At 33.5% G+C, this 23,362-nt stretch overlaps 1 protein-coding gene and 2 long non-coding RNA genes across 11 annotated transcripts in view; 1 reads left to right on the top strand and 2 right to left on the bottom strand.

Annotated features, from left to right (window-relative positions):
- LOC145733132 (receptor-type guanylate cyclase Gyc76C-like) overlaps nucleotides 1-16,699 on the bottom strand; it is a 28,934-nt gene extending 12,235 nt beyond the window's left edge. For 3 of the 6 annotated variants that reach the window (XM_081985801.1, XM_081985805.1, XM_081985804.1), the window contains exon 1: nucleotides 15,816-16,698. The gene's annotated coding sequence lies outside the window, so the exon portion shown is untranslated. Of the gene's footprint in view, nucleotides 1-15,815 lie in introns of all 6 variants that reach the window. The other 3 variants (XM_081985803.1, XM_081985806.1, XM_081985802.1) reach the window with 2 other exon arrangements.
- Nucleotides 16,700-17,272: 573 nt separating this feature from the next.
- Nucleotides 17,273-18,828, top strand: LOC145733169 (uncharacterized). Of its 3 annotated transcripts, none has more exons than XR_014179128.1 (3): nucleotides 17,273-18,091; nucleotides 18,156-18,553; nucleotides 18,602-18,828. It is a non-coding gene; the product is annotated as an uncharacterized LOC145733169 (long non-coding RNA). The 3 variants fall into 3 exon arrangements; XR_014179127.1 differs by having other exon boundaries at nucleotides 17,273-18,190; nucleotides 18,249-18,553; XR_014179126.1 differs by having other exon boundaries at nucleotides 17,273-18,553.
- A 391-nt stretch (nucleotides 18,829-19,219) lies between these two features.
- LOC145733170 (uncharacterized) lies at nucleotides 19,220-20,109 on the bottom strand. 2 transcript variants are annotated; one of them, XR_014179129.1, is made up of 3 exons: nucleotides 19,699-20,109; nucleotides 19,419-19,640; nucleotides 19,220-19,356 (listed from the first exon to the last, which is right to left on the bottom strand). It is a non-coding gene; the product is annotated as an uncharacterized LOC145733170 (long non-coding RNA). The 2 variants fall into 2 exon arrangements; XR_014179130.1 differs by having other exon boundaries at nucleotides 19,703-20,108.
- Nucleotides 20,110-23,362: the final 3,253 nt, after the last annotated feature.

The raw sequence follows: 23,362 nt of genomic DNA, 5'->3' as shown, positions 1-23,362 counted from the left end.
CACTTATTACAGGGGGGGGGGCGATAAAAAGTTTTATTAGAGTGAAAACTGCTAGATGAAATGACAAAGTAACACTTGATTTTCTCTTTGAAACTAAACATAATTACAGGAGTTTGTGAAAAAAAAACATAACAAACGCAACGTTCTATCCTAGCTTTTAATATTGGAATAGCTAGCATATTTTCAGTGTCTAGAATGTGACCTTTTAAGCATTGATTTATTTTACTTGTAATTTGTTTTTAACATGCTTGATTTATAAAATAGATGCAGAGCCTAACGACAATAATAATAGTTTACTATACTTCGCAATAATACCGGTTCATCAAGCACGTGACAACTGACAATACGTGTGCTAATTTAAACTTTTCACACCGTTCTCTAATTATCTCAACAAGAATATCAAACACACCGTTGAAATAAATAGAGGATATACTAAGTAGTTAGAGAAGTAATATTGAACTAATCTAGCAAAGTAGTGTCATGGAACGCTCTGTATATTGGTTTTCGTTTGTAACTGTCAATGATGATTTTCTGAAAATAAGTAGGGAGTAAAACAGTTCAAAATCCAGTACGATTTCGATTCGTTCGATCAAATTTATAGGAGCTTATATTTAATGTGAGCACAATTTTTATTTTTAGATTGGCTTGCTGTGCTGATAAACAAAATAGTTTCCTATAAATAGACTCATTGTCTGCATCAAATAAATAGCCTGTAAGTACTACTTACATACTTATTAAAGTGGTACTTATTTACCCAACTCGGCTGGATATTCCTGCCTGATGATTACCAGTTTATGCTAGTATATAAAAAAATTCATACAGTTTACACCTAGTAGGTAGTGATTCACTGACATATTGAACAGAAAGCTCGTTCAAATTCCGTACGGTCTAAATTTGAAAGGAAATTCAATTTAAGCTTGTAACAAGCTGATTAAGTTTGAACTTTAAGACATATACGCCTTACAACATAATTATCTGAGAGGGTAAAGTGAGTGTAAATACGAAATATTGCACGTCAACACTTTAGGGCATTTACATCAACATTATTGTATTTGATTTCACTTTTTCCTTTGCCTTTTGGTTTTGTATGTGAGTTTTACACTATTATTAGACGGAGAAACTGATAAGATTATTTTATACCTTAAAAGTTTCCTCAAAACTTTAGGAATTAATGGGCATTACTGGAGGTACATACAGATATTTTGAAAACTTTTAATAGAAATGGGAATGTCTAAATTATATTATAAAAAAAATTCTAGTTCTTTCTGCTAATTCTATTTTTTTTATACATCCACCATTCAAATTTAAACATAAATAAAGTTTGGTAATTTCAATGAACTCCATTGGAATACAATGAAAAATAATTGTAATTTTACTTTTAAAAATTTTCGCGTTTTCTATCGATAAAACCGTACCACTAACCCATCAACTTTTATACGTCAATAGAAAGCTTATTTCATTCGCTATACATTGGCATATAAAAGTTTATACAAAGTGTGGCGAATAAGCTAGTTATTCAAAGAAAGAATGCACCAAAAACGTCATAAAAAAATTAGTCAATTTTGACACCCTCTAGCGGCCAAACCGTCTAACCTACCCATTCAAATTGGGAGACTGTTAGAAAGCTCATTTTATTGGCTATCCATTGACGTATAAAACACTACCAAAAATGGTGCAAATAAACGAGTTATTGAAGATTGAACAAAAGGATGCACGAAAAAAGTCATAAAACAAATAGTCAACTTTGACGTTCTCTAGCGGCGAAACCGTCTAACCTATCAACCCAAGTTGGGAAATTTTTAGAAAGCTCATTCTATTGGCTATCCATTGACGTTTAAAACTCTAGCAAAAATGGTACAATTAAGCGGGTTTTTAAATATTAAACAAAAGGATATCTACACTAAAAAAATTGGTCAAAGTTGATGCCCTCTAGTGGCGACTAGAGACGACCGACTTTTCTACGTCAATGGAAAGCTCATTTCATTGGCTGCCAATCAACAGATATAAAAGTATCTACAAAGTGTTACAAATACTCGTGTTATTTACGGTTTACAGACAGGGTGCCCCAGAAACACTTTTTGAAAAAAAAAACGATTTTTGACAATTTTCGTAAGTATCAAATTTGCCTGAAAAGCCACCACTATTCCAATGGGTTTTGCGTTGTGTTGGCCACTTAGTGCAAGCGAAACTCGACTTTAGAGATTTTATTTCTACAGTTTTGCTACGGCTCTAAATTTGACACTCACTGTATTAGGTTTGTGCCAAATATCAGGGCTGTAACTGACCAAATTTAAAAAAAATCCCTCAAAGAAGTTAAGAGTGGTTAGGTACAGTCAAGAAAAACGTTTAGTTAGCTTTGGAGCCCTCTGGCGGCCAAACGAAGCACCCATATCAACACAAACGGCCATATTTTTGGAAAGCCCATTATATTTTCTATCCATTGACATATAAAAGTCTATACAAAAGACGTATTTTGACGTCAATGTTTACTAGAGTGTTGTTTGATAATAAAGACAGTTTTGACTGAATTTGACAGCTACTACTTTAACCTTCAATAACTCGATTATTTTGACAGTTACAGGGTGGTTCAATGAATCAATTTAAAGAAAGAAATAAACATTTTTCAAATAACTGACATAATACAAATTTAGCTTAATTTTGAACAGAGAATCAGACAAAAGGAGTGTTTAATTTGAAAAACGTCCTTTTTTAGAACTGACGTCTTAAGCTCTTTTTTTGAGCATCCTGTATAATATATTTTATTGTTTTTCTTCATCCACTCTTAGAACAAACCTTGTATAACACGACAAAACACAAAAACCAAGAAGAAAACGTTTCCTAATGCATAACTTAAAATTATTGTTTTGGAGACTGAAAATATTTAAATTTCACATAGAACGGTAAATATCTCAGAAACATACAATACACGAAATATGTCTACATGTCTACAATACGACGTAGAATCCAAAAATGCAATAATATACAAGGTGTCCCATTTAAACTAAGCAGCAGTTCTATCTCCTTCCGGTTAAATCAAATCGTTGCACGCATATTTTCTTATTTCTCATTTCTCAATTCTCCAGCCGTGGTAATTCAGAAAATTAGTGGGAATTGTTAGGTTATGTTAGTTATTGGGGAATTATTGGACATTACAAGGAATTAGTCGACATTATTGGCATATTAGGAATTAGTGTACAAAATTGTACTCAGCGATTTACTCCTCGGAATATCAGCGTATCTAGAGTAATGGTATAAATGAGAGCATTAATGTAATAGAAAACATTGGACAGCGCTGACCCCACTAAGTTCAAAACTACTTTAAATTCAAAAAAGACTATAACCACATATCAAATACGGAAACTGTTAAAAGCATAAAAAATATGCATGATAAAGATATTCTAATTTGGTACGGTTAAACTAGTCGCATGGTCATTTGTTTGAAACGATCGTTAAATGTAGAAGAAAAAAACGTTATTAATGTGTCACAGTCACTGGATTATCGTAACTTGCATTATTAGATGGCGTTCTGACGTTGAATTCATTTTCCATTATAAATAATTGAACCTCAGAAACCGGTACACATAAAACGCCGTCCATTCTATTTTTAGCTTTGGTCGGGTATTTTTAACCACCATTTAAGTAACAATTCAACAACATGGGCAAAGCAGGTCGTTTGCGACATACATTCTGTTTAGTTTCCTGAATAATGTCTGTAAAGAAAATTATCTTTTCGGGTTAATAAGTTCAAGATGCAGTATTTGTAAATTTGCTCTTTTGAATAACATATAGTCTGGAACCATGCTGATAAACGATCTCCCAAGACTTCACACAGCTATTTTTTCAATGTGAACTTAATTCACCAATTATGTATAAGCAGATGGTCCAATAAATACGCAACAAAATCGAACAGGACAGATAACAATAAACATTGTTTAATAAGGCACTCTGTGCTCAACTCTTCCAATTAAAACTGTTTAATTACCTCCCTCTATGTTTGTTTTAATTGCTAACGACTAAAATTAGAAGGCACTGAGGACTGAGGGCATGAAATTGCTCACTTTCTTAAGTTCACTGTGATTTCAAAAGTGTGTTCAATTTAAGGGTGTTTCTTAGTGAAGGCGTTTTCTTGTGATGTAAATCACAAACTACCCACTATGCTGAGATGTACGCAAATATGTGTATTTGTGTTTAAACTAACTGTAACATGAAATGAAAAAAAAATCAGGACGACTTGTATTCGTTAGACGAGATTTTCTACGTTATTTATCACAAACTGATTCCAAAGTGGCTTCCAGGTTGTCGTTTTAATTAAGAGCGGCCAGTTTTAAATGACTGGAGGCTTAAGAGCTTTTCAGGTACTTTCTAATTTAAGTTGGACATATCACGATTCATCAATTTTAAAAACATTTCGCCTGTAGTAATGCAAAATCCTTAAGATTATATAATAGAAATACATGTCGTGTACAAGTGTGGATTTCCACCGATCAAGATTTCATTGAACAGACAATGTGTATGAAATACCAAATATGTGAACCGGTAATGCATTCCTTGTACTGCGTATACTTTTACAGGGTGGCAAATAATAGTCTGTACTTGGAATTGATTAGTTAAAACAGTGAAATCGAAGGAGATATCCTGACTGTCATCTAGGAATGAAAAACAAATAATAAAACACCAGAAAACCGTCTAATCTTAGAACAAACAAACATCCATTGTATGATGGCGAACGTTCCATCTACACTCAATTAACATTTTACAATAGACAACACGTCATATTTTAAGAGCTAAAAATAGACGACAAAATAACAACTTTAAGCTATTAATTGTCGATTATGATTTGTAGATTTCACAAAAGTAACTGTTAGCGAAATGGATTGGTGAATGACGAATAGTCTAGGTGTTGCGAGATAATTCATCCGGGGTCAAGGTTAGTCTAATGTCAGGAACTCGTATATTTTTCATTAGACTGAATACTTAATAGAATGTCCACATCTAGGCCAACATATACTACCTACATCATATTGTATCCGTAGTAGGGGTTAAGTTATGTTAATACCTACTTCTGATAACTCACCTAAATGCCGAATCTATCATCATCAAAAGATTTACATGTCTAAATAACATCTTCAATGTTAGAATATGAATTTTATGTGAGATGTTATTTCGGTTTTTAGTGTTCGATACTGTACCGAAATCCTGCCACCTGAAATTTGTTCAAAGTGTCCAAATTCGGGTTTTGCATCTCAAAAAACCTCTGGCTTCCAGATTGGGAAGTAATATTCTACAAAATGTACAATAAACATAAAAAAAATAAAAAAATTTATTTTTATTTTTTAATTTTACCATCCTGTATCTGGAAAACGGAGGAATTTCGGACTAAATATGTCATAGGACATTTTAGAGTCACCCTGTATAGTAACTCTCTACAGATACATATTCATAACAAATGTGATTCTATAGCCAACCGAACTTACTGAACAATATACATTGCATAGATACGGAAATTTAAATTACGCGCCTTAAAATATGTTGGCAATAGTGCGCAATGTTGTCGTCTGCTACCGAGCTATTCCGATCACCGATTATCCCACCCGATCGTTATACGTCTCGAAGTGTCAAAGTTTGACGTAAATATCAGCGTTTTTGAAATTTGTTGTGACTTGTGATCCTATTTTACGTTTTTGTGGTCATTAAACGGTAACTTGTGAACAATAGCTGTCTGTTATGCCAAAACCGTCGAATACTAGCTCCAAAGAACTTTATTCTATTTAGATTTATATGCGAAGCTGACATCTATTGGCGTTTCAAGGTAAGAGATACTCCCTCTGGTGGTCAGTTTTAAAAACAGTTTCGGGCATTCCAGCTGTCATTTCTCCGTTTGTTTACATTAATTTTGGTTAGGTTAGGTATAGTAATATGCAGATGCAGTAAAAAAATGTTTTTTTTTAATTGTTTCGTGTAGTTGATTGCAAGTTGTGGGTGAAAAATCAAAAAAAGTTCATTCCTGATCCAGATATGTATAGATAGAGCTTCTTTATACACAATCAAGTCCAGCCTAAACAAATTGGTTAGAACATTTGTCCTGGAAAGTACAACACACAGCAAACTAGTTTAAACACTGTTCAATGTAAGAAAATCTGTAAATCCTTAAAACTAGGTAAGCAAAACTGGTAAATGGTTCTTATGTTATTACCAAGAACATTCATTCAAAATTATTTTTGTTGCTCTCACATTGAAGGATGCTTTAAAATGTAACTCACATACCTGTGCATGTAACAAGTACCTAATAAGTTTACTGTACTAGAAAGCACTTGTACCTACCATTGAGTATAGTGTTGGAGTAAAATCGTCCCACTTCAAAGTGTTCAACCACTGTTGAGTTAGATCCGGTAAAAAACTGACACGGTTGGGCTTTTTCCTGAATTGCTGTTACAATTTGGCTTGAAAAACTTATGAACGGCAGCAAACATAAATAACTTACGCAAATAACCTCAAGTTTTGATTTTAAACCGTAAAAATTCCTCTAATCCTCAAAAAACTCAATTTCCATAATACAAACAAACGCAAACTGTCACCACTATTTCCGCCATGTTGGAGTTTTTGACAAGCACCTTCTAGGCTTTCTAGTATAGTAGGTGGTGGACAGTGTCATATTATGTATAATGTTAGGTTAGGAACGGGTTGCCCGATTTTAGTTCAACTGGTGCTGCAATCTTAACTTGAAATGCCAATAGGCCGCATTCGTTTTCAAGCTCCATGGAGCGAGCAGAGCGTTTTTGACGTCACAATGACGTAATTTGACAGTTGGTCAAATTATGGTTTTCCCGAATTACGTCATCGTGACGTCAAAAAAGCTCTGCTAGCTTCATGGAGCGTGAAAACGAATGCGGCCATAATAATCAGGGTATATTTTTTTATAATTACATTGAAGGATCTTAAAATTTTAGGTGGACAATTTACATGTTACTTCATGCACCCTGTCTTTGGTCGTATGTATATTAACATGTGCTTTACTATATAAGTCTAGTATTAACTAACTGTCTGTCTTGAGCTCTCCAAATAGAATCACATCTATTTTAGTGTCCTGAGGATGACCCAAATAAAGGGGTCGAAACGTCGACAAAAATGAAGAAAAATCCTGTATTTTATTTGGCCGTGACACAGCAACAAAAACTTTAAACGTGCCAACCTTTATACGGCCACTAAAAACAATTAATAAAATTATTAACAAAATGACAAACGAAATTTGACAACACTGCACAGTTACGCGTATATGTTGTTTAATCGTTTAGTAATCTTATTTCTACATAGGTTGGTTCATGGTCAGGGTGTTACTATAAATAGAGACAAGAAGTTAGCCACTCATATCCATACACATTCTTATGATTATTGAATAAATATTTGCGACTATTTAGCAGTCAGCGCGCATTTAAAATGCACGTTAAACCACATCTACTTGCGGACACAAAACAGATAAACTATCGAAAAGTTGGGATTTGTTCGTTTATTACAACTACTGTACGATGTAGGATGATACGAATTTGTGTATTTCATACCGCGTTGTGTCAGCTGACCTCCAGGAAATTTGATTTGAATTTTCTATTTATAGACGGAACCACATAATAAATAATCGGTTAAATATTTTCAATTCGATTACTACAATGTTTAAATTAATAGTTCCACGAATACGACTTAGAAATTAATACATTTTTCGAAATTTCAGATGATTGCATAAAACTGCATAGCTAAAAATATCAGCAGTAGGAAAATGAAAACTCTGCATTTATAACAAATAAGCGGGCGTATAAAGTGATGTATATTACTCTAAACAAAACATTTCCATCTTGTTTATAGGTTCAGGTTGAATACATACATACAAACCCAGTTGCAAACTGATCATTTTGGACGTTAGCCAATACTTACTAGCCGGTTTTTCTGATAAAGTTATTCCAGCTAATTTAGTTTCAAATCATTTCCTTTTAACAACAAAAACATGTGCCTCAGTTAAAAGACAATATTTCTCAAATATGTATGCATACATTTAATAACCTCTTGATATGGGGCCATTAAGTCAACCACGTGCCGACTTGTTTATCTATGTTTGTTTTTTTATCATCAGAAGTTGCATAGAAAACCCATTACTAAATTAACCTGAATTTATTAATGATTGGATTGGAAATAAAATCTGCTATAAAAACATATACAAGGAGGTATTTCATAAAGATGGCAGCTAACATTGATACATTTTATCTTATCGGTTTCCTTAAATACACCAATTCCAGTTCTAATTATAAACCAGATAATTTCAATTACTGGTGTTACTCGGTTTAGAAAAGTGTTATGACAATGTTTCGATAAAACGGTCTGCTAAACCGAAATTTTAATGCGTCAATTAATCCTTTGTTCATTACTTGCAATTACTGGTATACTATATTTGTTATGGAGTTTTAGGGGGAATCCAGTTCAATTCACTCAGAAAATCATTCAGACAGTTTGTCGATATTAAAAAAAAGCAATAAAAGCTTTAATTTGAAAGACATGAGATAATAGGTTCTGTTTAGTTCTTGTATAAACTGTTTCGTAAATTAGTAAATTCAAAAACAGCTGTTTTTAGTTTTTTCTTGTTATGTCATTACTTTGATTTTTACGAGGGGTAAACTGCTGAGTAAAATGTTGTACATTAATTCCTAATATGCCAGTAATGCCCAGTAATTCCTAATAATTAACCTAACCTAGCCTAACAATACCCACTAACTTCCTGAATTATCACAACTAGAAAGTCTAAAAAAACCTTTTTTAATTAAATAAGGAAACATAAGAAAATATGGTATTTATTCTACGTCAAATTCTAGACATATTTCGCGTATTAATGACATATACTTATCTATATCCGTTTCTGAGATATTTACCATTTTATATGAAATTTGATTGAAAACATTTTTAATTTATACATATCAGGAAAGGTTTTTTCTTGATTTTTGTGTTTTGTCCATGTTAGACAAGGTTTGTTCTAGGAATGGGTGCAAAAAGACGTCAAATTATACAGGTGTGGTAAATCCAAAACCGACCATAGGAAAACCGTGTAACTGACAGAGAAACGTAGATAATTGCATGCGTGGGACAAAGACAGTAAACGAAAAAAATACCAAGTAGGCCATATTTTCAGTACGCTGTTGCCAAAATCCAATACCGTCGCAAAAATTAATCTTTAAACCCTATTTGATTTTGGCAACAACGTACTGAAAATATGGCCTACTTGGTATTTTTTTCGTTTACTGTCTTTGTCCCACGCATGCAATTATCTACGTTTCTCTGTCAGTTACACGGTTTTCCTATGGTCGGTTTTGGATTTACCACACCTGTATAATACAGTGTGGTCACAAAATCAGTTCTAAAAAAGGACAGAAAGTCTAACTTTTCAAACGGAACACATTCTTGTAATTCTGTCTGGTTCTCTGTTCAAAATTAAAGAAGCTTGTATTAGGCCACTTATTTAAAAAAATCACTTTTTAAATTAGTAGTTGTTAAATTTAGTCAAAATTGTCTTTATTGTCACACACAACATTTTGTATAGACTTTTATATGTCAATGGGTAGAAAATACAACAGGTTTTCAAAAAATATGGCCGCCTGTGTTGATAGGTTGCTTCGTTTGGCCGTCAGGGGGCTCCAAAGCTAATGTTTTCCTTGACTTTTACCGCTCTGATATCTTTAAAGGATTTTTTTTAAATACTGCCCTGATATTTGGCACAAACCTAGCACAATGATTGCCAAATCTAGGGTAGTAACAAAACTGTAGCAATACAATCATTAAGGTCGATTTTCGCTTGCACTAACTGGCCAACATAACGCCAAACCCATTAGGATAGTGGCGGTGTTTCAGGCAAATTTGACCCTTACGAAAATTGTCATTTCCAAAAAGAGTTTTTCAAAAAATTTCCAAGCATTACATGGTGGTAGATCTAGTAAGTCACGTGACCGTGTTTTCCTAATTTTCTATAGTCAAATTAGCCTTTAACCAGTCAAAAAATGTTTGTGGTGCATCCTGTCACTAAACCGTAAATAACACATGTATTTGTAGCACTTTTTATATAATTTTATATGGCGATGGACAGCCAATGAAATGAGCTTTCTAAAAATATTCCTATTTGGGTTGACAGGTTAGACGGTTTGGCCGCTAGAGGGCGTCAAATTTGACCAATTTTTTTGGTGCATCCTCTTGTTTAATCCTCAAAAACTCGCTTAATTACACTATTTTTGGTAAAGTTTTATACGTCAGTGGATAGTAAATGAAATGAGCTTTCTAAAAATACCTCAACTGGGGTTAACAGGTTGAACGGTTTGGCCACTAGAGGGCGTCAAATTTGACCAATTTTTTTATCATTTTTTTGGTGCATCCTCTTGTTTAATCTTCAAAAACTCGCTTAATTACACTATTTTTGGTAAAGTTTTATACGTCAATGGATAGTAAATGAAATGAGCTTTCTAAAAATACCCCAACTGGGGTTAACAGGTTGGACGGTTTGGCCACTAGAGGGCGTCAAAGTGCGTGCATCTTTTTGTTTAATCGTCAATAACTAGCTTATTTCCTACACTTTGTATAAGCTTTTATATGACAATGGATAGCTAATGAAATGAAAAGAATATTGTATGATAATTTATTTTATAATATAATTTAGACTTTTTCAATTTTATTACTAATACTAATTTAATGCCCACTAATTCCTACAGTTTGTACACTATAATGCCCCAGTGGTTTACCCCTCAGATTTTTACTACATCCATGGGGATAAAACAGAGAACCAATACAAACCAACGCATGACGTCAAGAGAAAGATTGAGTAACTTCAAAAATGACATCTGTGACTTTGACAACTACTTACCATTCTTGTCAAGCCTCCTTCTAGGTTAATGGTTGTGATTGGTCAAGAAAAAGCAGCAAGCTTAAAGTTGACCAATCACAAACTATATCCACTTGTGGTGGAATAGACTTGGTACAAGTGGTAACAAAACTCGAAACTCATTGCACAATTTTAAGTAGCCACTCCATATAAAGTGTAGTCAATAGTACTCAATTAAACCTCGTTAGCAATAAAGTTCGACGTTGCCATTTCAGTCATTAGATTTGTTATTTATGGGGCTGGGTGTCGCGTCTGCCCTCTAGAATCAACAGTGCCAGTTTCTTTACGAGCCCCATAATTCAATAAAGGTAAATATAATCCCGGTAACTTGGTATGTTTAGCCCTTGGCTGGTCGTGTTTTACCTGTCTAGCTTGCGCTATTAATTTCCCATACATTTACCCTTATTTATACTATGATTTTAACAATATAAAGGAAATTCTACAACAAAGACCACCTGCATTCAAGTTAAGAGGCACAAACAACCAAATCGAACATTTTATTTTCAGAAGTACCCACTTAAGTACTATCAATTCTTAATGACTTCCAAACTAGAGACGACATGCAGTCTGTGCAATCCAAGTGGCCACTTTAATCAAAATATTAGAAGAAAACTACGTTTTAGAATGCACAGGTTACTCATTTAAATCCCGCTCTGTATGCTGCGGATCATTTCAAACATATTCAATTGATCGGCCTGTAATAAGTATTCAGGTGTTCCTTTCAAACACGTTTTTACTTTAAATGTGTTTACCCGTTTATCAGCGGTATATACTTTTAATTTACATATTGTAAAAACAAGATCTGAATACGTCCGAGTTCAAGCTTAAGTAGTACTAGTGGAATTTGAGATACATATACAGGGTTGTTCAGTAAAAAGTGGTTTTCTGGAGGTTTCATTCTGTCCAGCCTTTCCAGTTTTCAGTCATCATCAAAACCATAACTGAAGCAAAATGAAGTGGCATAATATGAATAACAATTTGTAGTTTTTTCGTTCATAAATAAATAAATGCACTCGATTCTTAGTCCTTGGTCGTAACGATTACACGAACAAAACGTTGTTCTTTGTTCTAGCCGTTAACTTTCCAATTAGCTGTTTCTTACTAACAAATTTATTTTAACTTAAATAGGACTACCTGGTAAAAACCGGCCCAATTAATGTGCTAATTACAGAAATGAGCTTGAGGAAATTGTGCGGCTGAATACATTTATTATTGGATACATTTAACTGAATCCTATTTATAGCATTGCCTTAAGCGGTCATTTATAAGGTCAAAGATTATTAGTTATACGTGTTGTCGTTAATTAGATGGTTTCAATGCGATTTAGTCGCAACAATTATTAAGAGCACATCTAGGAATAGCTATCATGATTTTCAAACTTTACGTCACTGCACAAATCGCTCGGTATTTTTTTTCTGTATAAAACGAGTTTTGTGTGTTATTAAAGCCAAAGCTTAAAACTGCAAAATAATTGGCTATATCTTGGTAAAAAACGTTATTTGGTACGTTCCAATCAACACCTGTACACTTCTGTAAGACAATAATTAGTACCAATTGATCCTTAAGGGGTGTTTTTTGATACCATACTTTGTCCATTACCACTGAAAACACTGTTTTTTTTTAACAATTTTGTTTGCATTTCTAGTTCTTTATAAATTATTTAAATTTATCACGCAGAAAAATTTACACTTTACTGAGTTATTTAATTAATTTTCATTCACCAAAATTTGTGTTATTTTAACTCAATTTGAACCAGATTACTTAATTAATTTGCACAGAAATGTATACTTAAGCGTCGTATTGCAAATCACTAGGTTTGTCCGCCTAATTAATAATCAGAGAAATATGTACAGGGTGTTCGGATTCAGTGTGTTTTGACAGGAAAATCCCATTTCCTGGCTAGATAGGAAAAAAACATACATGTTTAGAACTCTCTTTGGAAAAAAGATTAACAGCAAAAACCGTATTTCGAATTCTGAAAACTCCTCACAACTTTTTTGTTTATAAAAAAATATCGGTTAGAGTTTTTTAAAGCACTTTTTGTGTTTTAACACAATTTTTTAGAAATACCTCCCAGAGAAGGCCCTTTAGGGCAAAAGTGCTCTAATGCCATCTGGTAAAGATTGAAATTTCCTACAACTTTCTCCTTTCACCCTTTTTTCATATTTTTCCAAATAACAGTTTAACGACTAGTTAAACTGGATTAGAGTTTTTTAAAGCACTTTTTGCTGCTTTAACACAGTTTTTCAGAAATATCTCCCAGAGAAGGCACTTTAAGGCAAAAGTGCTCTAATGCCATCTGGTAAAGATTGAAATTTCCTACAACTTTCCCCTTTTACACTTTTTTCATATTTTTCCAAATAACAGTTTAACGACTAGTTAAACTGGATTAGAGTTTTTTAAAGCACTTTTTGTGCTTTAACACAGTTTTTCAGAAATATCTCCCAGAGAAGGTCCTTTAGGGCAAAAGTGCTCTAATGCCATCTGGTAAAGATTGAAATTTCCTACAACTTTCCCCTTTTATACTTTTTTCATATTTTTCCAAATAACAGTTTAACGATTAGTTAAACTGGATTAGAGTTTTTTAAAGCACTTTTTGTGCTTTAACACAGTTTTTCAGAAATATCTCCCAGAGAAGGCCCTTTAGGGCAAAAGTGCTCTAATGCCATCTGGTGAAGATTGAAATTTCCTACAACTTTATCTTTTTACACTTTTTTCATATTTTTTCAAATAACCGAGTTACGCTTGGCTAAACTTCATATTTTTTAAAAATTTCCAAAAAAAATTCACATTTGACACATTGACAACGGTTATGATTTTTAACTAAGATCACGTGACATTTCCGCCATTGTGACATATTTTAATTGTTTTATTCCAACTGTATAGTGTTTCCAATATAACGTGTTTTTTTTTCCCGGCCATTTTGATCGTCTTTTGGTGAAGCGTCACGTGACGTTTGGCAGCTGTTTTCACATTTTTTTTTTCTGTTTATATAAAAAAATCACGTGACTTTTTTCATCATTTTTTCACGTTTGTAAAATTTACGTTTTTTAGTGTGTTTTGACAGGATTCAGTGTGTTTTATATTTTGTGTGTAAATAGGAAAAAAACATACATGTTTAGAACTCTCTTTGGAAAAAAGATTAACAGCAAAAACCGTATTTCGATATTTTGTCAGTTTGCGGCACTAGAGGGCGTTTTTAGAATTCTGAAAACTGAAACTTGAAAAACAGCTTAGGCTAAGTTGCGTTTTGACTGTGATATTTTACACCCAATCTGTCACATTCTCAGCTTAATTAAATAATTGACATTACAATGCTGGATAAAATCAAATTGGTCTCAGTGTAAACCGTTTCTACTTGAACAATGTAGGAAATAGGAAACCCAGTGATAGGAAGAGAGAAACCATTACAAGTCAATGCGCTAGACAAAAATAAGGACAAACTTCATAAGTGACAGTCTGTCAAGATACCAGTCAGTTTTTCTCATGAAGAGGTGATGCACCGCCCTCTATATTAGAAAGCCTAAAAAGGCCCCTTTTATTGGTGGCGTTAGCGGTTTTCGTGTTATACACAAACGTATGCAGATGCAGTAATAAATATTTTTTTTTTTAATTGTTTCGTGTAGTTGATTGCAAGTTGTGAGTGAAAAATCAAAAAAAGGTTCATTCCTGATCCAGATATGTCTAGATAGAGCTTTTTTACACACAATCAAGTCCAGCCTAAACAAATTGGTTAGAACACTTGTCCTGGAAAGTACAACACACAGCAAACTAGTTTAAACACTGTTCAATGTACGAAAATCTGTAAATTCTTGAAACTAGGTAAGCAAAACTGGTAAATGGTTCTTATGTTATTACCAAGAACATTCATTCAAAATTATTTTTGTTGCTCTCACAATGAAGGATGCTTTAAAATGTAACTCACATACCTGTGCATGTAACAAGTACCTAATAAGTTTACTGTACTAGAAAGCAATTGTACCTACCATTGAGCATAGTGTTGGAGTAAAATCATCCCACTTCAAAGTGTTCAACCACTGTAGAGTTAGATCCTAGAAGCTTTTTCCTGAATTGCTGTTACAATTTGACTTGAAAAACTTATGAACGGCAGCAAACAAAAATAACTTACGCAAATAACTTCAAGTCTTGATTTTAAACCGTAAAAACTCATCTAATCCTCAAAAACCTCAATTTCCACAATACAAACAAACGCAAACTGTCACCACTATTTCCGCCATATTGGAATTTTTGACAAGCACCTTCTAGGCTTTCTAGTATAGTAGGCGGTGGGTCATGTGATCTGAGGTTATTCTTCTTACCACAGGCTCCTGTAATTTTGACTTTTTCATACCTGTATACAGGTTTGAAACTGACGTTTTTTTGACAGTTACAGGATAATTCACTACCCTAAATTGAACTGCTAAAAGTAGAAAATTAGAGATTGTGTTGACAGTTACATAGTGATACTGCTGCTGCTGAGACAGTTGCATGGCAATACTGATTTTTGATAAACAAAGGCAAAACTGGGGCCCAGAAAAATGGCGGGTAAATTAATTATTTTTTAGCGACGCTACAGTCCATTTAAATATCAGTTCTACAGGATTTTCTGCAATCAATAAAATTATCAAAAATTCAGTTTGAAATGTCGTTATCGTTAACCGGTGCGACAGTCGTCAAGAAAAGTGTTGCATTCATATTTGTTATGTTAAATATGTCATCTCTGCACAGTTGGTAGTTTGGCAGCTTTTTTTACTAATCACAAACTGTGATTTTCGCATGTGTGCTTATATTGTTTCAACAGTGACGCGCGAAATTTAAGAATTTAAGGTGTTTTAACAAACCAATGATTTCTTATGTTCAGTTCATGAATTTTACAATGTGTAACAATTAATAAAAGTATTTATGGTATACTTACCATGTGTGCAAAAAATTCCAGATAAAAGTCTTTGGCGGATAGGACCGCAAAACTGCTCTCATGGAACATCCAACATTGACTATAATTACTAATATTCCGAACTAATGGCGTAAAACAAACACAAAGATTCCTCGTCCAAGTATAAGGATTTTTATTCACGTGATCTTAAACACAATTTCTTAATAACAGAGAGTTCTATTTTTAACTTTGATATTTGCACTGAACGACGATGTTCAAGTCTCTGGTGTATTTAACAGTAGTAGTATACTTTAACAATTTCTATACGTTTGATGAGTTTCTTTTAAGGTAGAAAAAGTGCAGCAACTTATAAATTTATATATTTATTAATGAATATGTAGCATGTTCAGCAATTTTGATTATCACATAGTCCACTATCAAGCTTTGTTTGCCTTACACACTGACGGGTTTTTAAGTTTGATTAAATAGTACTGGGATGAATTAAAATCGTTTTATGCAAGAGCCAAGACGTATACTCAATTGTTTATAAAGTAGGTATATGAATCTGCAAGAACGTTCATATACTTTTGCAACACACTAGCAAGTTGGCTTTGTGTGTATGTATAACTTTAGGTTTTGCCAAGCAAGTATTTAAATAATTTTAGAATATTACAAATTACAATGACCTCCACACGAACTTCGCAACCGTCGTGACAGTTTGCGGCAATTAAAAATTTCCGATTTTTTGAATGAGCAACGACACGCTAAAAAACCACACAAAACTATCTCGGACGTAAAAGACGAACTAAACCAACCGAACCCAGCCTCCGTTTTTTAAATCCCGAGTTATGACAGGATTCGAATTCGATAGCGTTTTTGCTGCACGCCGCTGCCACTGCTGCTGCTGCACTGCACTCGCCTGTTGAATATCGTGTATTCCTTCTCCTTCTATTCCTGACAACGGTGACAACTTGTGTCTACATCTTGTTTAATAGAAAATAAACGTTTCAGTGTCGTACTTGTATGTTGGTGTCGCCCTCTATCGGCCAACCTCAGACTCGTACAACACCAGCCTTGTTTGAATAAAAGCACACTTTGACTAGAAACCTCTAGTACAGAGTACAATGTGCAGGTGTCGCTAATCACAGTCAGAAAATGAATCAAAAAGGGACAACCACACGCGACCTAAATCTCATCCGACTCAAAATGGCTGCCGGAGTGTGACGTCAGTCGCTACAGAAGGAAACTGTAAATTGATCTGTTTGTCGACAATATTGCAGCAAAAAAAAACTGTAAACTATTACAGTTTTCTTCTATTATTATTCCACTCTAACTTGATAATGATTGGAAGTTCATTCACTCGTTCATTCATAATCTGATTCGAAAATAATGAATGGAGGTGAAGCTCATTGATAGAATGGGGCTTGCAAGTATGCAATAATATTTGAACCTATTTCGCCTTGGTTTTGTCACAGTCACAGACTTTTGGCAATGTATGTGGAATATGTGTAATGTGAAATATGCATGTGCTGTGCATTTGGTGTGATTAGTGCGTTAATTAAATAATAACAGAATACTTCCAATTGTGGTTTGGCTCATTCTAACTCATAGAATTTCATTTCTTCATCCATGAGAGTTGAAAACATATTGTAGAAAATTCTCCAGAGACATTATAGTCTTTCTTACCAACCTACACCAGATCAATGTAATAATTTCAACTTGATTTTTCTCTTTATATTCAAGCATTTGCCCTTGATTTATATGGCTTTATTTTCATTACTCATATATCTTTCATAAAATCATTATATTAGACTATGAAGGCTTTCACGGCCGGTCAAAACTGAAATATGAAAGTTATCCGGGCTTATAAGCCGCCAATGGACCACGGGTTATAAGCAAGCCCGGATAACTTTCATATTTCAATCATTATATTTTTTATCTGATTCTCTCATTTGAGAATGTCTGTAAAAAAGTGGTTTCCAATTATTATGTTATTTATTATTTAGTATGCATTATTGACAAAGACAAAATTATATATTATAAGTAGGTATTTATAAGGTCATGGATTTATAAAACTACTGACAAAACAATAATTTTTAAAATAAACTTTTTTTATTATTCCTATTTCTTACCCTATAAAGTAAACAGGAAAGTTCAACCATTCATTAATTTTTATTCTAGTGGTTTTAAAAATCAGCTTAAATTTTTTGTATCCTATGTATAATATTATAATGTAATATAGTTTTATTAACATTTGCAAGCAGGTGATAAATTATTAGTGCAGAATATACATATGTATATACCTATAATAATAATAGGTAACTTGTTAAACACAGACTAACATCACTATTACAAAACCAGTCTTACAGTTTATCATTTTAGCTAGTGGGGATAAATCTACAAAATGTCCTAAGAAAGTAAGTCGCACCATAACCTCAAATCAGTATCCCTTCAATAGATAAATTTGTTTTGCAGCTCATTCCAGCTAGTTTTTCAAGCAAACGTGGTTTCTAGTTGTTGATACAAACCATCAATCATCTTCAGGCCTGGAAGTAAAACTTGAACACATTTGAAGTGTTGATAAGTGAAAAATCATGGAACACAGACCATAGTTGAACCAAGTTGAATTAGCACATAAAACCACCTCCTATATTGTTCTTTTTTTTTTCAGTAGAGTGACATGTTTTCATAAATGGGTAGATATCACTGTTCAAACTTTGTTGGACTTGCCACATCCACAACCTACATCAGAATTTGGACTTTCTAAACAGGTGAATTAGGTAGGTACTTTTAGTATCATAAGTAAACTATAATAACTATTCAAATAGATTTGTAGGAGAATCACAGTTACAGTAGTGGACAAAACCTGTCAGAACATTGAAAATTGGGTTGGTTAATCTCGTGGAATCATCACTTTCAAAGTTATCTGGTTTAGTGACTTTTGTGTTGTGTTTTCTTTTGTTCATGTGTTTAAGTTCAACCACAGGTTCCACACAACATAACTGTTTTGTTTGTTGTACCTATGTTGTATGTAAATAAAAGGGATTTTTTGGAATCACTGATCAGATTATTTTTCCTAGATTTACAAGTTAAGGTATCTTAGATGTCTTAAACATATGATGTGATGATGTCTCTTGAACAAGTATTACAATAAATCTTCCTATAACAGGAATAAAAATGGGGCCCTAAGTAAGAGTGGGACCCTAAGCAGACAGCTTACATTTATTAGTGAATGATTTTAGCCAAACTTGAAGATGGCTTAATCACTTAGTGTTATGAGTCACTAGGTGCTGTTAGCTGTTATGCTAAGTTAGGATTTTATCTCTGAGCTTTCTAGAACTTTTTTCCACTGTTTGTTTTTTGCCATCTGTTCAAAGCTCTTCACCAAACTGGATGTAGGGACTCTGCAAGTTGAAGTGTGAATCAATAATAACATAATAACAAACTTTCAGTGTAAAAATCGTTTTTATTTGCAATAATTGGTTGTGGGGAAAAGTGGGTACAACTAAAAGTTAAGCACATTTTGTCCTTTCTTAATCAAACCACAGACCACTAGTTGACTAGTCCATTATTGTTTACAAACCTGAGAAAATAGAAGGAGTGCAAGACAGCTGGATTTAATAATAGTTTATGTTTTATATCTACCCATTTTTGAAGACTCCTCATTGTACTGAAAAAAATCCATGTGGGAGGTGATTTTTTTTTATCCACTTTGACTATGGTCTGTGTTCCATGATTTTTCACTTATATACACTTCAAATGTGTTCAAGTTTTACCTGCGGGCCTGAAGATGATTCATTGGTGGTTTTTATCAACAACTAGAAACCACGTTTGTTTGAAAAACGTAACCATTCAACCTGGAATGAGCTGCAAAACAAATTTACCTATTGAAGGGATACTGATTTGAGGTTATGGTGCAACTTACTTACGACATTTTGTAGATTTATTCCCACTAGCTTCTAATAAAGTATCTTTATCGGCTTTCCGTTTCATTTTCTTTGCTTTATGCATGTAATAGTTAAAATGTATGTAAAAATTAACTCGATTAACAAGTTTGGCAAAGAGATAAAATGACATTTCTTTGTTATGATTGTAAAATGTTGGCAGCGCGGAAATTTGTTTACGGGCCATAGTTACCGTGCGGCGGGACATTCAAATTTTCGGATTTTTAGAGGCGTTTTGCGACTAAACGACTAAACCCACAGTACTGAAAAAATTACAGGTTGATAGCCGAAGTTGCACTCTACAACTTTTATTAAGGAAGTTTTATAATTAAATGAACCGTACAGGCGCAAAAAAATCAAAACCGTTTTCCCACGCTAATCTCCTAATAATATACAACATACATATCAATAAAAAATAAACTTATTGTTTTATTTAACTTCTATCTACGTTAGGTTAGGTTAGGTTAGGTTAGTTTAGTTTAAGTTAGGTTAGGTTAGCTTAGGTTAGGTTAGGTTAGGTTAGGTTAGGTTAGGTTAGGTTAGGTTAGGTTTTAAAATCGATGATATTACGAAATAACTATAAATTGGCATGTCTATAAATATAATACATTTTTCTACTTTATACTTGAATTAAAAATGCATGATTATTTATTGTTTGTTGTTTGTAATAAAATTTTGTAAGAATTATGATCAAAAAGTTTTTTTTTGCTCTTAAGTGATTCCCTCTCATAACAAAAAAGGTAGGTACTTTATTCTGTAAACAATTGTGGGTATAAAACTACTTAGTAAATACAGGGTGTCCCGCGAGGTAAGGGACAAAATTTTACTATGAGTTCTTTAGGTAAATTCGAGTCGAAAATTAGTTTTAATAGTGTTATTGTGCCAAAAACTACAATAATGCCGGAAAATAATTTTATTTAAGAAAAAATTTTTTATATTACTGTGAAAATAACTGTTTACAATAATTGCTCAAAGTGTCCACCTTCACATTGTAAGCATAGTCTAGCTCTTTTAATGATGTGGCTGATAGCTTTCCCAATAACACAGGATAATACTTAAATAAATAAAATTAAATTTAAAAAAATCATATCTTGGTAAGGAAGCATTGGCGGACCCATGTTCATAGGACATTTTCGACTAGAATTTACCTAAAGAACTCGTAGTAAAATTTTGTCCCTTACCTCGCGGAACACCCTCTGTATATATCACATGAACACCCTCACTACCTTTTTCAGCAAGCAAAATTACTTGTGACCAAAAAAACACATCAACTTAGATATCGAGGGGGAAGTTTAAAACTATAGTGGATAAAATTTTTAAATGGCATCCCTAGCTTGTAGCACATTATTTTAAAACCCTTAAAAACCCCGATTCATCACCGTTTAAAAAACTGAAATCGGTTAATCCGTTCTCGAAATAGGGTCAAGATGACACAATTTTTACTAAAACACAAAATCAAATCAACTTTGTTAGTTTTTTCAATTTTGATTTTCAAATTTGTTAAACAGTAATGAATCGGGGTTTTTAAGACCTTTAAAATAATGTTCTACAAGCTAGAAGTGCCATTTAAAAATTTCAAGTGGGGGGACCACCGGGGGCAAAACCTAAAATACCATGCCCACTGATTTTAAATATCCCCTTCGATAACTAAATTGACGTGTGTTTTTTGGTAAAAACTAATTTTCTTTGCTGAAAAAATTATTTTCAGGGCGTTACACCATTCTGATCTGTGTCGGTTCAAGAACTTCTGTGGAAGCCTTTATAAAATATTGATTTTACCCGAGAGTCCGCCACTACTAGGTCATGGCCAAACGTAATATAATAGTAAATGGTAGTAAATTAATAGTAAAACGTGTCTCTGAGATCACGTATAGTAAATTTAGTTTATCACTTAAGTTGAAGATGGCGCCCCCATTGCGTAGGTCCCCTGTTGGCCAAGCGCCATCTCCCCGACTAAACGTGTACTTCGAAAATTTTTATGTATATCGATCGCGCTTGGATGTTTGCGACGATGCCACTTTGTCAACTATGTACCTATAACTTGAGAGTGCAAATGATATACTCAAGAAAATGCACTAACATTTTTAAAAAATTTAGACTTAACCCGAACAGCCTAATACCAATATCTACTATATTGCTCGTAACTAACCTAACCTATAACTTATAAAATCATTTTATTTAATTACTTAGTTAGATACTTCAATAACCGTCATTTGCACCGTCTTACTTTAAGCTAAGCTTAAGTTAAGTGTGGTTCAGAGTGTGACTTTTTTCACCTAAACTGTCACAGTCTGACCCACACTTAACTTAAGCTCGGCTTACAATACGGCGATGCAAATGGGGGTAAGTATCGTTCGGATTCTTGAGAATAAATAACCCATTAATGTTTGTTAATCGATCATTTCAGAAAGTAAATATATACATTGCATATTATCAAATAAATAAAATGAAAATAGAACTTTGAAACATAACTTATGTTACCAAATAATCATAGTAAAGTTGCTAACCAAGTTAGCCTCTCCCATGATCCTTATTGGTTTTAAGTCCCTGCATGTGAATACGTCAATAATATTCAAAGAATGGCTTATTTAAGTCAATATAGTTATTAATAATATTAATAGTTATTGTCAATATAAGTCTAAATATAAGATTAATTACACATTATTACAAAAATAACCATCACAAAGACTTTTTATTATTACAATTGGCAACGTTGCATCAAACGAACAGTAGGTTCGATGAGATTTATGCCCAATGCACAGTAGGCTGCTTGAGATTTAGGCTCGTAGCTACCGTCTCATCAAAAATATCAAGACAACTTTGAACGTTATATTTTGGATGTAGCATTATAGATGGCGCTCGGAACGCTCCGTGACGTCAATTGACACACGGCACATGGGTGGTGTGTGTCTGTGCATTGGGTATTGAGCACGTGACTATGTGGGGAGGTCGTCACTATCAATAAAACACCACTATAGGCATTTACGAAAATTATACCAGCTAATTCCACCGTTTACCACAATCGGTGTAACTTTTAAGGATCTGGTACATTACGGTTGAATGAATTTTAGAACGCGATTGGTATTCCTATTCCTGATATGTCTTTGACACTTGACTGGCATCCAGATGTTCATTCCTGAAATGTTTTATAATATCGGCATACCTCCATCTCGTGAACAGAATATATTCCAATATCCATTTTAATTGAACAGGTCAATCTCATAAGCTAGCTAAATTGTGGAACAAACCGACAAACCGTCAACCATAAACTAATTTTTGAGGTTATGACTCTAAATTTTAACGGAAAACCTGTCAAAAGTCACTTTTTTCTTAATTTACCGACGGAACTTCTCGATCCATAAATCATAAACCGGGTACATATATTCGGTATATTGGTAAAATTTCAGAACGGCAATAGTAGTTACCAAAAACAATTTTCGAACGCTCTAGGTTAAACAGGTATCTACCGGTAGAATATTCGTAAATGCCTTATTTTGCTTTTTGAATAAACCGAATTGCATTTATTCCTTGCTTGTTGATAGTCTGCCATTAATGGAACATTTCCAGCATGCCTAAAAGACTAAATACACCGCCGTGATATGAGACAAACCGAAAAACTAGGAGCTAGCACGTTAACCAGACAAC

Source organism: Ips typographus, linkage group LG8 (genome assembly GCF_016097725.1).
Source record: "Ips typographus isolate SLU linkage group LG8, UJ_Ityp_2.0, whole genome shotgun sequence".
Classification (NCBI taxonomy): Eukaryota; Metazoa; Arthropoda; class Insecta; order Coleoptera; family Curculionidae; genus Ips; species Ips typographus.
The sequence above is the reverse complement of the archived record's forward strand: the minus strand, read 5'-3'. Positions and strand labels throughout refer to the sequence as shown.